The sequence below is a fragment of the Oncorhynchus mykiss genome, chromosome 16 (genome assembly GCF_057628025.1).
Source record: "Oncorhynchus mykiss isolate SJ-2025 chromosome 16, ASM5762802v1, whole genome shotgun sequence".
Taxonomy (NCBI): Eukaryota; Metazoa; Chordata; class Actinopteri; order Salmoniformes; family Salmonidae; genus Oncorhynchus; species Oncorhynchus mykiss.
Genome location: NC_143037.1, coordinates 34,678,451 through 34,692,118, shown reverse-complemented (window position 1 = coordinate 34,692,118; position 13,668 = coordinate 34,678,451). Strand labels below are relative to the sequence as shown.

At 43.8% G+C, this 13,668-nt stretch overlaps 1 long non-coding RNA gene across 1 annotated transcript in view; it reads right to left on the bottom strand.

Annotated features, from left to right (window-relative positions):
- LOC149976654 (uncharacterized) overlaps nucleotides 1-10,766 on the bottom strand; it is a 113,922-nt gene extending 103,156 nt beyond the window's left edge. The window contains exon 1 of the long non-coding RNA XR_016487227.1: nucleotides 10,429-10,766. This is a non-coding gene — a long non-coding RNA (uncharacterized LOC149976654). The remainder of the gene's footprint in view (nucleotides 1-10,428) is intronic.
- Between the last annotated feature and the right edge of the window lie 2,902 nt (nucleotides 10,767-13,668).

Below are 13,668 nucleotides of genomic sequence, written 5' to 3'. Positions count from 1 at the left end.
TTGCCGTTTGTGCCACCTGTGAGATGCTAAAGGTGACACCAACCAAGGCATACAGGCCAGTGCAGTAAAACAATACAAAACAATCTCTGAATAAACAACATAATGTCTCTCTGCCTGCTCTCTGATTGCCTCTGTTTACAAGGCTTTGTCTAATCAACACTGAATTGCTGGAGCTGACACGGTGAAACAATTAGCGCGAACCAACAGGGCATTAGTTACTGTTAAGCAGTCTAAACAGATTCCGATCTTAATCCCAAACTAACTTTGAGGGCCAAATCCTGTTGATGTCAACAGAATCCCACCCGCGTCAAAGCAGCCTGCTGCTGTTGCCCCAGGTGCATTAAACACACAGGCCCTGGCTTGTCTCTCTTTATGAAACCCGATGCATTGATAGATCCTTCTTGGGCACATGGCCCAGCCTGCAGTTTGTTAATTAGGCGGGATTCTTTCCCATAATTAGCCTTGGTGATAAAACGCATGGTGAATAATGTGGTGGCTGTGGAGAAACACAGCTTGTAAATGTGGAGTGTAGATGCTAGTCCGGAATGCTTTTTTAGATGCAAGTTCTGAATGCTTAACAAGTCGTTCCTCCATGAAAAGCAAACCCTGTGGATGAAAGCATTTAGAAATGTGGCTTGCATAAATGCTATACGTATGAAATCACTTATCTGAACTATTTTTACTGTCAATAGCCTAGTCATTACATTCATTTGCAAGTGTAAGTGTTGATAATAAAGTCATGAATGATATGCCATCCTGATATCTGTCCCTTCAATTACATTTTGACAGCAGAGATGGTCGTGTAACCCCATTGTCCTAATTGAGTCCTCCTGGTAGCTGTTAACAAAGGCTCAAACCCACCACAGACAAAGCCTGACAGACCTTATGTTCCAAGTAACGTCAAGCTCGTTTATTTGGACTTATCTAATTTACTATCGAGTTCCACAGGTGCTCACACTCAAACCATATAACCCAAGGAGCCCAACATAGGAAAAGCAAAGGTAACCAAAATAAGAAAAACAAAGGAAACCAAGATAGAAAAAAACAAGGGATCCAAGATTGGAAAAACCAAGGAGACCAAGGTACAAAATAATTATCCTAATTTAATGCCATGCTCGAAAGACTACAAAAGAAGACATTGCTAAGTGCAGAAAATATACTGACCATTTTGTTGAGCACTTTATTGCATTTTGCCCTGTCACTTTCTGTATCCAGATGTCTCCCTTATGGAGGGATTAGATAGGGAGATTCTGGCTGCAACATGGCTTGTGTCAGACTACACTTGCGTGAATCGGATCTCATTGTCTTCCCCCTAGCCCCTCCAACACTCCTACCCGTATTCACTCTGACTGTTCATTGTGTCCAAGGGGGAAAGATTCGGATCCTCTGTCACCCTGTGACATCAAATCCAGTAATGCATCATCTGACTGACTGCCTCAGAGGACCCTCTTCCGTGGTAGTATGGCTGTTGTCAGGAGCATCAACTGCTTCACAAGTATTTACTGTAGCAACATCGGGGACAGTTGTGCTATTCCTTATTCCTTGTTAGAATTACTCAGGAAGATCTTAAAAAAAAAAAAAAACATACATACATACATACAAAAGAGTGATTGTGACCGATTCGGTAAACAATTGTAACACCACGAAGACATTGGGTAGATCTTGTGAGTGCTTGTGAGTGTGGCGCCTGATTAAGGTTCTGAAATGTTATACCTCTGTTTGGAATGATGGCGAGCGCCAGACTGGAGCATGACATGTTTTACGCGATAAGAAGCGCCGAAGCACTGCTATATTTATAATGAATAATAGGGCCTGGCACATTGCACTCTCATGACACAAGGTCAGCCACCAGAGGACACATAGAGACAACCATGCCACTGCTGGGACTCATGCCACTGCTGGGACAACCATGCCACTGCTGGGACCATGCCACTACTGTCCTATATACAGCACACTGTATATAGGACAGTGGCATTGTAGTCTGAGTTTTACAGGTAGGACCCTATGGCTGCGCACATGGACAATACATCTTCTGATACAGATGTATGGTGAATGCACAAGTTTTTAAAGTTAGTGAATCTGTGTCATGCATGAATTGCATGACAACTATAATTAAATCATTATTTCACAAATAACTGTACTAATAACTATAGTTATTTAGTTGATTTAGTTTCCCCACCTAGACAGAGGGAGTTGAACATCAGGTGGGGGCTCACAGGAACCACAAAGCATATCATAATGCATTATTAGACATTATCTATAAAAGCTTGTTTGGCAAAGCAGGTCTTATAGATGCTCTCCTCAAACAAGTTTTGGCAATGCACTTGGCAAACGTAGCCAGTACTTAGTTGAGTCGCATCATGAAGGCTAAACCGATGTCAACCAGAGATTAAGAGCTGAGATGTGTAGCCTAACCAAAGCAATAATCTACTGTACGCTTGTCTATAGTTTCTATGACGAAAGACTTGCATCACTGATGGTAACTGTTGCTGGGCTTATATACTCTATTGTCCTCTGTGCTGCAGGAAAGCTACACATGAATCATGACAGAATTAGGCATCAGCTGAGAGACATGGCATAAGTGGCTGGGAAATATCAACAGAAATACACAGTGTATCAGTAACAGCACTGTGACACACTCCTGTTGGGGCATGTTATGTCTGCATTTAGGTGCAAGATCAGATTTTCATACATGGCAATTGTATATGTCAATCACAGTAACCTTTCCTGCCACATTTCTACAGTCATTTGTTGCAGTAGAACTTTTAGGAATCACTTTTTTATGTTAAACTAGGTTGAGACAAGTATCCGTATTTTCTCAGACAGTACGCCATGTTTGCAGTGACATTTAAAGCCATGTGTTGATTTATTTCACAGGTAGTGGTGAAACTGTTTTGAACACTTCCTCACAATGGATGACTATGAACACAGTGTGCAAGTCTTTGAGCGTGACTCTGACTTCTTCTTCCAGGAGTGCAAGGAGTGCAAGGAGTGTGACCCCCCCCACCACACACACACACACACACACACACACCCACACACGCTGTCTGGAATGGAATCCTTTCTACATGAGTGACATCAATGGCGCGGGGGGGGGACCACTTTCTTAAACATTGGTTTTCAAGCTGACCTCAAGTCAGGTGCTTTGTAGGTTGTCTGCCACATTGACTTACCCTCGGACTATGAGGGGTCTCCCGTGGAACATTACCTCAGCAAGTAGGGCGTGGATAGCTTGGGGAATGTCCTCTCGGGCAGCGAAGATGAGGATGTGCACCTGGAATTCATCAATAGGTCCTTTGAAAGGCTTAAAAGTCTCCCGGAGGCTGAACAGCTTATTGAGCACAGCCAAGCAACAGTTGGAAAAAGCAGCAATGCAGCACAGGGGGAGGTATGTGGTGATGGTCCACGAGCCAATGGCGGCTCTCTGCCAATAAACAACCCAGAGTTCAACTCCCTGTCTGCCCGTAGTGAGACAGCAACTAGCAAGGAAACCACAGAGCCAGACAACGCCAACTCCAACACAATAAATAAGCCTGACTCCACGATGGCCCTTGAGCTCCCAGCCAATAATGCCTCTGAAGGCGAGACGGACAAATCAACCAATCTCAATGTAGTTGGTCATCAGACAGGATGATTGGTCGTTGGTGTCAGCAAATTAAGCAGGGAGGCAGAAGAGTGTCAATCCTGTGACTTACTCAAAGCGGTATTGGAAATGACAGCCGACTCATTAAAGACACCTGTCTCTGGGAAAGTGCTGTTCTCAGAATAAGCTGTATGTAAAAGTATGGGTGACGAAAGACACAGAGATGTAATGATAATGATCTAAATCAACCACTTCTTAAAAGAAAAGCTCTGACTCAGATAGGGATTAATCTAGTGATGCCACATGATAAATCAACAGAAGGAAAATAAATACCTTGTCACATCACCAAAGAAAGAAGGATACGAGAGGCAATTCTTAGTCAATCAGAGTAACTCTGAGGAGGAGAGATGTGCACAGGGAGCAGAAATGGATGCTCATGTACAACTATCAAGAGATTACACAGCAGTTTATGTGACTGAGGCAGTCTGTGAGCATATCAAATCTTAAACTCTCCAAACAAAGAGTTATCAGTGTCCACTCACATATGCAGAAACACTCCAAGGGAGAGCCAGAAACAATGTGCCACCTGGGCCGTCTGCAGTTGAACATTTATCGACTCCCCATCTAAGAGACTCTCAAAGTCCAAAGTTATCTGAGAAGAATGAGTTGATTGAAAGACCAGTAAAAGAAGGCTAACTGTAAACCAGCCGAGTCTAGCTTGCCTGCAAACAGTGAAGGCACTGAGTGATCAAGCTCCCCATCAGGTCGAGCTGTTGACACCGGTTGGTCAACACCTAATTATTTTGTTAACGTGGCAATAAATTTACAGCCAATCAGCTCATTACAATTACAGGCATCAGCTGAATTGAAAGATTGTCCTGGGTTGCCAGTGTCGATGACCACCTGTGCTTCTAGTGAGTCTTCGTCATTCACAGAGGAAGGAAAGTTTGGCACAGACAACATCGCACAATATCAAAGAGAATCTGGGCCTCCACAACTGCAAGAAATGAATAGAGAGACTCAAAACAGGGAGACCTCACCTGAGGTTCTCAACACACCAGAATCAACAGAACATAACCCTGCAGTCGGAAAGAATACATAATTCATTTCGAAAGCTAGCAGTGCTGTTATTTATTCAAGCGCATTGCAGCTGCCTCATGAAAGCATAGTCCTCGAGATACACCAAGCAAATACAAATATAAAAATGGACTCCTCCCAACTCTTGCTAGGAGTGGTCAGCACTAACGCAACACTAAAACCTACCAAGACATCATTACCTAGCAAAATCAGTTGTTTTAATGTGCCCTGCTGTTCAGAATCAGACAGTCAAAGAACATATGGAAACCAGACAGGAAAGCTGACTTTATTCTGGATGCAACTGAGAAGCCTGTATTAGCAATGTGTCTTTTCACTGTCTCTTGTTACTCTGTTACCCCAAAGAGTGCTAAAAACTCTCATCAGGCAGATGAAAAAAAAGATACTGGTGTAAGTAATAATGTCACAGAAAACCACCCTGATCCATCTACTCCAGAGAATGTTCCATTAACTCAATCAAATATTTCATTTAATTTCTAAGTCCCCTGATTTGCAAATGGCAGGCAGACAAATTGTTGGGGTTCCGTCTTTTATGTTATTTTATTTCACCTTTATTTAACCAGGTAGGCCAGTTGAGAACAAGTTCTGATTTACAACTGTGACCTGGCCAAGATAAAGCAAAGCAGTGCGACAAAAACAGCAACAAAGAGTTACACATAAACAAACGTACAAAAATCTATGTACAGCATGTGCAAATGTAGAAGAGTAGGGAGGTGGGCAATAAATAGGCCATAGAGGCAAAATAATAAAAATGTAGCATTAAAACTGGAGTGATAGATATGCAGATGATGATGTGCAAGTAGAGATACTAGGGTGCAAAAGAGCAAGAGGGTGAGTAATAATATGGGGACGAGGTAGTTGGGTGTGTAATTTACAGATTGGCTGTGTACAGGTACAGTGATCGGTAAGGTGCTCTGACAGCTGATGCTTAAAGAAAGAGAGGGAGATATAAGACTCCAGCTTCAGTGATTTTTGCAATTTGTTCCAGTCATTGGCAGCAGAGAACTGGAAGGAAAGGAGGCCAAAGGAGGTGTTGGCTTTGGGGATGACCAGTGAAATATACCTGCTGGAGCACGTGCTACTGGTGGGTGTTGCTATGGTGACCAGTGAGCTGAGATAAGGCAGGGCTTTACCTAGCAAAGACTTATAGATGACCTGGAGCCAGTGGGTTTGGTGACGAATATGTAATGAGTGCCAGCCAACGAGAGCATACAGGTCGCAGTGGTGGGTAGTATATGGGGCTTTGATGACAAAATGGATGATAGACTACATCAAGTTTGTTGAGTAGAGTGTTGGAGGCTATTTTGTAAATGACATCGCAGAAGTCAAGGATCGGTAGGATAGTCAGTTTTTCGAGGGTATGTTTAGCAGCATGCATGAAGGAGGCTTTGTTGTGAAATAGGAAGCGATTCTAGATTTAATTTTGGATTGGAGATGCTTGATGTGAGTCTGGAAGGAGAGTTTACAGTCTAACCAGAGACCTAGGTATTTATAGTTACCCACATATTCTAGGTCAGAACCGTCCAAAGTAGTGTTGCTAGTCGGGCGGGAGGGTGCGGGCAGCAATCAGTTGATGAGCATGCACTTAGTGTCACTAGAATTTAAAATCAGTTGGAGGCCATTGAAGGAGTGTTGTATGGCGTTGAAGCTTGTTTTGAGGTTTGTTAGCACAGTGTCCAAAGAAGGGCCAGATGTATACAGAATGGTGTCATCTGCGTAGAGGTGGATCAGAGAACCACCAGCAGCAAAAGTGACATAATTGATATATACAGAGAAAAGAGTCGGCCCGAGAATTGAACCCTGTGGCACCCCCATAGAGGCTGCCAGAGGTCCGGACAACAGGTCCTCCGATTTGACACACTGAACTCTTTCTGAGAAGCAGTTGGTAAACCATTCGAAGCAGTAATTTGAGAAGCCAAGGTTGTTGAGTCTGCCGATAAGAATGCGGTGATTGACAGAGTCGAAAGCCTTGGCGGTTATGATATCATTTAGGACCTTGAGCGTGGTTGAGGTGCACCCATGACTAGCTCTGAAACCAGATTGCATAGTGGAGAAGGTACGGTGTGATTCAAAATGGTCGGTGATCTGTTAAAAGGGCAGGGTGGATATAGGTCTATAACAGTTTGGGTCTAGAGTGTCTACCCCTTTGAAGACGTGTCGTGGAAATTTCCTCTATTTACCAAATCATGGGAGCAAACCACAACACAAGTCAGAGTTAGTTATCAAAGTCCATCTTTAATTATATGAGCTCTATCACAACCCTGTGACTCTCAGATCGATTCAGTGTCTATTAATGAATTCTCTGAGAGCCCCCTACACATTGCAGCTGAGATCCTTTAATAGCAAAAAACACACATAGTCAGACAGCATAGACATAATAAATCGTTCAGCTTTGTCTCCCTACTCAAACCCAGAAACATAAACCAATCCTCCATATCAACAGGCATATATCAAATTGTCATTTAGATACAACCAACTCTAAATACAACCAATCCTGGACAAGCTCACGGAGAGCATAGAATGATTCCAGACACTGCCATCCTCCTCTCCCCCATGGGAAAAGTAGGGAGTGACTGGCACACAGACACAGTGGAGCAAAAGAGCAAAATATATGTTTACACATGATGATACCTTGACCTGTCCCCTCTCTGCGGACCATGCAACTTAGTCTTGACATAGAACAGATACTGCAACCCTGCCACAGTATTATACAAAAATAACATTCTTGATGAGAAGTAACTTACAAACATATGATGAATATAAAACATCTTACCTATGTTACCAACCAATTCTGATTATTCCCCAACAGACGGGAAGCTTTCCAATCTTCAGGGATCTCAGACGATACAAAAGAGAGGTTGAACAGGCTAGTAATAAGAGTTGCAACAATTTCTGCAGATCATTTTGGAAAGAGAGGGTCCAGATTGTCTAGCCCAGCTGATTTGTAGGGGTCCTGATTTTGCTGCTCTTTCAGAACATCAGCTGTCTGATGAAACGGGGGGTGGCTTGGGAAAGTTGCTGCAGGGGGTACCAGGTGAGATTTTGGCCGGGGTACGGATAGCAAGGTGGAAAGCTTGGCCAGCCGCAGAAAAATACTTACTGAAATTATCGTTTCTTGTAGATTTATCAGTGGTGACAGTGTTTCATATCTTCAGTGCAGCAGGAAGCTGGGAGGAAGTGCTCTCATTCTTCATGGACTTTACAGTGTCCCAAAACGTTTTGAAATTAGTCCTACTGGAAACAAATTTCTGTTTGAAAAAGCTAGCCTTAGCTTTCCTAACTGACTGAATATACTGGTTCCTGACTTCCCTGAAAAGTTGCATATCGCGGAGGCTATTCGATGCTAATGCAGGAACGCTTCAGGATGTTTTTGTGCTGGTCAAGGACAGTCACATCTGGGGTGAACTAAGGGCTATATCTGTTCTTAGTTCTACATGTTTTGAATGTGGCGTGCTTATTTATGATGTTGAGAAAAGCCCTTTTGAAGAGCAACCAGGCATCCTCTACTGACGGGAGGTCAATATCCTTCCAGGATACCCGGGCAAGGTCAATTAGAAAGGCCTGCTCGCTGAAGTGTTTTAGGGAGCGTTTGACCGTGGACCCATTACGCAGGCAATGAGGAAGTAATCGCTGAGATCCTGGTTGAAGACAGCAGAGGTGTATTTAGAGGGAAAATTGGTCAGGATGATATCTATGAGGGTGCCCAATGGTTACGGATTTAGGGTTGTACCTGGTAGGTTCCTTGATAATTTGTGGGAGATTGAGGGCATCTAGCTTAGATTGTAGGACGGCCGGGGTGTTAAGCATGTCCCAGTTTAGGTCACCTAACAGTAAGAACTCTGAAGATAGATGGGGGGAGTATGGTGTCCAGGGCACAGCTGGGGGCTGAGGGGGGTCTATAGCAAGCGGCAACGTTGAGAGACTTGTTTCTGGAAAGGTGGGTTTTTAAAAGGAGAAGCTCAAATTGTTTGGGCACAGACCTGGATAGTAAGACAGAACTCTTCAGGCTATCTCTGCAGTAGATTGCAACGCCGCCCCCTTTGGCAGTTCTATCTTGTCGGAAAATTTTATAGTTAGGGATGGAAATTTCTGGATTTTTGGTGGCTTTCCTAAACCAGGATTCAGACAAGACTATGACATCCAGGCAGTGAATAAAACAAACTTAGGGAGGAGGCTTCTAATGTTAACATACATGAAGCCAAGGCTTTTATGGTTACAGAAGTCAACAAATGAGAGCGCCTGGGGAATGGGAGTAATGCTGGGGGCTGCAGGGCCTGGTTTAACCTCTACATCACCAGAGGAACAGAGGAGGAGTAACATAAGAGTACGGCTAAAGGCTATAAGAACTGGTTGTCTAGTTTGTTCGGAACAGAGAGTAAAAGGAGCATATTTCTGGGCGAGGAAGAATAGATTCAAGGCATAATGTACAGACAAGGGTATGGTAGGATGTGAGTACAGTGGAGGTAAACCTAGGCATTGAGTGAAAATGAGAGAGGTTTTGTCTCTAGAGGCACCACAGCGATTCAGACAGCTAGCAAGCCGGGGCTGGCAGGCTAACAGATGGGCCTCAGGGGGAAGTCGCAATGAGAGAGCCTGTTGAAACCCCCTCGAACGGCTATGTCGGCAGACCAGTCGGGATGGATCGGCAATGCTCCGTGTCGGCAGCAAAGGGTCCAGGCCAATTGGCAAAAGAAGTATTGAAGCCCAGGAATCGTCTGATGGATCTCTTCGGCTAGCCGGGAGATGGGCCTAGCTCGAGGCTAGCTTCAGGCTAACTGGTGCTTGCTTTGGGACAGAAGTCTAACAAAGGATCTACGATAGCACTACCAGATAAACTTAACCATGACTTGCCAATATAGTTATTTGAAAGCTCTGGTATACCTGATATTCAAACCAGCTTCAATGGCATAGGCGGAAATACCAGGGGCGACGGGGGGGACACGACCCCCCCCATCCTGGGAAAAATATATCACTGTAAACATAACTATGTAATTTCAATAATATTAATAATACGCAATGAAAGCACTTGTGATGATTATAGACACTTAATAGCGTGTTTTTAGCGTGTTTTTAAGTTTAAGTTTCAAAAGATTGCGACCCCCTGCCCTTTGCCTCACAATGGTTTGATCCACTGCCAGTTCCTTATCTGGCAGGTAACAGATGGTTCAGAAAGGCACTCAATGCACGTAACTGACGTGCATTGAGTCAATCCAGTCAATCGCGCCATAGCAATGTTTTTTTTACTTAAAAAAAAACACACACTAGCTGAATTTGCAGAGCTTGCGGGCCTACATTAACTATTTGCTAGCTAGTACCTATTCCATTCCATTTATGTGGCGTCGGCAAAGATGTAATCTTTGCTATCGTCAGTTTATTCCAAGATCAGCATGCAGCGCTTCAAAGTCCCTGTTTTTTTTAACTAGACAAGTCAGTTAAACTTCTTATGGAGGTGATCCCTGCAGAGGGATAGCTCAGCGGAATTTTCAGAGCGCCACCTATAGTACTTTACTTAGTACTCGTTAAATCTCAAACTTTCATTAAAACACACATGCCAGGTACTGAATTAAAGCTACACTCGTTGTGAATCTAGCCACCAAGTCAGATTTGTAAAATGCTTTTCGGCGAAAGCATGAGAAGCTATTATCTGATAGCATGCACCCCCCAAAATACCAGCACGACACGTAAACAACAGATTTTGCGGTAGCCGGCGCTACCCAAAACGCAGAAATAAAATATAAAACATTCATTACCTTGGACGAGCTTCTTTGTTGGCACTCCTATATGTCCCATAAACATCACAATTGGGTCTTTTTCCCGATTAAATCCGTCATTGTATACCCAAAATGTAATTTGCTGAAGGCCAGTCTGATGCTGCAAAAAGTCCATTTACAAGACGCAACGTCACTTTTTAAAATTACAAAAGTCGCCTATAAACTTTTACAAATCACTTCAAACGACGTTTCTAAACCAACTTTAGGTATTAATAAACGTAAATGATGTATCAAATTGATCACGGGGCGATCTGTATTCGATAGCAGCAAGTCTGGAAAACATCGTCCATTTTTTCAGTTTCACAACATCCTGTGGTGCGTCAGAAGAAGGGAGGGGTCTATTTGTGTTGCAACCAGGGATAAATGATTCTGATATTGATAGCAATGGTGACATCGTGTGGAAGCTGTAGGCGTTTACAGGGGGTTCGCATATATTTTCTCTCGTCTTAAACAATGGATTGAATGGCGGATGAATATTTTTGTTTTTGTTTTTGGTAAACAGTTTTACCAGGGATTTTTACTCCTAAACACGTTCTGTTATAGCCACAGACCCGATTTAACCAGTGTTTTCTATCCACACATACTTATCATATGCATATACTATATTCCTGGCATGAGTAGCAGGACTTTGAAATGTTGCGCGATTTTTAACAAAAAGCTGCGAAAATTCGCATCATCCATAACAGGTTTTAAGAACAAATTCTTATTTTCAATGATGGCCTAGGAACAGTGTGCTGACTGCCTGTTCAGGGGCAGAATGACAGATTTGTACCTTATCAGCTCGGGGGTTCGAACTTGCAACCTTCCAGTTACTAGTCCAATGCTCTAACCACTAGGCTACCCTGCCCTGTGATAAGGTTAGCGATAAACTGAACTCCCAACTGAACAGAACTACACTCTCTTCTACCATTGTCTTAAATATCTTTAATGGTCTCGTTGCAAAAAGTAAATTGTCGCTACGGGACTTTGAAGCACGTGTGCTGATCTTGGAGTAAACTGACAATAGCAAAGATTATAGCAAACACCACAGAAACGGAATTGGTGCTCGCTAGCTTTGCAAATTCAGCTATTGTTTGAAGCCAGCCAATATGAAAAAAACGGTATTAAAATGACAAAAGGTTACAGCATATGTTGTGGAAATAGTGAACTCATGAACTCATACAGCGGTCACTGCAATCCGTCTCACATTTGCTAGATAGAAGATAAGAGAAGATAAGAATCTCCTACTGTAAATAACCCACACACTCACTGTGTGTGTGTGTGTGTGTGTGTGTGTGTGTGTGTGTGTGTGTGTGTGTGTGTGTGTGTGTGTGTGTGTGTGTGCGTGCGTGCGTGCGTGCGTGTTTGTGCAGCTAGCCAGCCTGCCAGGTAGAAAAATGTCAGAAAAAAGTAAAAATTTTCATTAGAAAGAAGTGAAAATCTAATGGGAACGTTTAACAATGATGTCATTAGGCAGACCAGGCAACAGAGGGCACACAGACAGCAGAGCTGGGGACATATGGGCAGGGACAGACTGGCAGAGACAGGGTGTCTCAGGTAAGTTTGTTGAGTCTTTGTTTGGCAACATTATGAAAGGTTCTACATTTTTTTGATTTGTAAAATAGGGACATAATTGGAAAATGCCATGGATACCCCCACTCTCAACTTAAACTAGTGACTGAACTAAGATTTGTTTAAGGCAATGGTATTGCTTTTGTGACTAATTGTGTAGTTTTGGGTACTGGTAGTTAGGAGTACGGCAAACACCTTATTTCTTTTCTAGGAGACAGACTGTGAGGCAGTGAGGGTGGTGAAAGGGAAAGAGCCAAGGAGAGAGACTTCAGAGGACAGTGTCACAGCCATGGCAGAACCAGGTGTCAACCTTGTTGCCAGCAGCACCAGTATAGGGGACAGTGTCACAGCCACGGCAGGACCAGGTGTCAACCTTGTTGCCAGCAGCACCAGTATAGGGGACAGTTTCACAGCCACGGCAGGACCAGGTGTCAACCTTGTTGCCAGCAGCACAAGTATAGGGGACAGTGTCACAGCCACGGCAGGACCAGGTGTCAACCTTGTTGCCAGCAGCACCAGTATAGGGGACAGTGTCACAGCCACGGCAGGACCAGGTGTCAACCTTGTTGCCAGCAGCACCAGTATAGGGGACAGTGGCACAGCATTGTCCAGTTACCTCAGTGATGGCACAAAACCATATCAGCCACACCCACAATTTATAGAACCGCAAACTCTTGACAACAGAGTGTTGATGTTTCAAGAGAGATGGTTTTGCGGTTTCCCTTGGCTACATTATAATCCATCAATAAAAGGAGTGTTGTTTTCACTGTAGCCAATGGTTTTCAAGCCAGCCATATTTTGGCCAACGAGCAGATGCTGCCTTCATTAGTGCAGGATTTAGGAACTGGAGAAAAGCCACTGTAAAATTCACAGCATATCAAAACTACCAAACCCACCGCCACTGTGTAACTGTAACAGCACACCAGCTAAATCCAATCAGTGTCCAGTTATCCAGCGCGTGGGGTAAACAGGAGAAATGACGAAAGCTACCTTGCACTGTATGTGTCACATTCTGACGTTAGTTCTGTTATTATATCTTTGTTTTAGTATGGTCACGGCGTGAGTTGGGTGTGTTGTCTATGTTAGTTTGTCTATGATTTTCTATTTCTGTGTTTGGCCTGGTATGGTTCTCAATCAGAGGCAGCTGTCAATCGTTGTCCCTGATTGAAAACCATATTTTGGTAGCCTGTTTTTCATTGTGTTTTGTGGGTGGTTATTTTCTGTTTAGTGTTGTGTTGCACCTTACAAGACTGTTCGTTGGTTGTTTATTGTTTTGTTTTCAGTGTTCATTAAAATATTTAAAATATGAACACTTACCACGCTGCACCTTGGTCAACCTCTCCTTCCCCAGACGACAAGTGTTACAGAACCACCCACCTAGAAAGGACCAAGCAGCCTGGTAACGGGCAGCAGCAGCAGCGGCCAGAATCGCAGGACTCCTGGACATGGGAGGAGATTCTGGACGGCAAGTGACCATGGGCACAGGCTGGAGAATATCACCGCCCCAAGGCTGAGCTGGAGGCAGCGAAAGCTGAGAGGAGGTGGTATGAGGAGGCAGCACGGCGGCTCGGTTGGAAGCCCGAGAGGCAGCCCCAAAAATGCAATTGGGGGAGGCACACGGGTGTGGCTAAGTCAGGTAGGAGACCTGAGCCAACTCCCCATGCTTAT